Source organism: Micropterus dolomieu, unplaced genomic scaffold (assembly GCF_021292245.1).
Source record: "Micropterus dolomieu isolate WLL.071019.BEF.003 ecotype Adirondacks unplaced genomic scaffold, ASM2129224v1 contig_4832, whole genome shotgun sequence".
Lineage (NCBI taxonomy): Eukaryota > Metazoa > Chordata > Actinopteri > Centrarchiformes > Centrarchidae > Micropterus > Micropterus dolomieu.
In genome coordinates this window covers 1-409 of record NW_025733821.1, presented here as the reverse complement: position 1 = coordinate 409, position 409 = coordinate 1, and the positions used below count along the sequence as shown (strand labels likewise).

Genomic DNA, 409 nt, shown 5'->3' with positions numbered 1-409 from the left:
TTTCAACCCTTTTTTTAGGCCCCCAAAATAGAGGTTACTTTGCATAAAAACAATCCCTTCAGTTTCAATCGGGACCTCGCACGGTTTGTGCTCGGGCCCTAATAATTCAACTGTTTGCAGAGAAGATGCAAGCTTAAGGCCAACAGAAGTGTTTACTCCTCAACACATACATTTTATTTTACATGAACTGCTCTTTTTCTCTGTAGGGGAATTAGCTCAAATGGTAGAGCGCTCGCTTAGCATGCGAGAGGTAGCGGGATCGATGCCCGCATTCTCCAGGAGGCTTTTAACCCTTTCTTCTCTGATGAAGATCAGTGACTATTAACTATTCTGGGTACAGAAGCAAAACAGTTTGTCAGAGTGCACAGTCTTTACACAACTCATTCATTTCTCTGACAATTAATGTGCC

The 409-nt window shown here is 42.5% G+C and overlaps 1 non-coding gene across 1 annotated transcript; it reads left to right on the top strand.

The window, feature by feature from the left end:
* Positions 1–205: 205 nt before the first annotated feature.
* trnaa-agc lies at positions 206–278 on the top strand. Its single transcript has one exon. It is a non-coding gene; the product is annotated as a tRNA-Ala (tRNA).
* Positions 279–409: the final 131 nt, after the last annotated feature.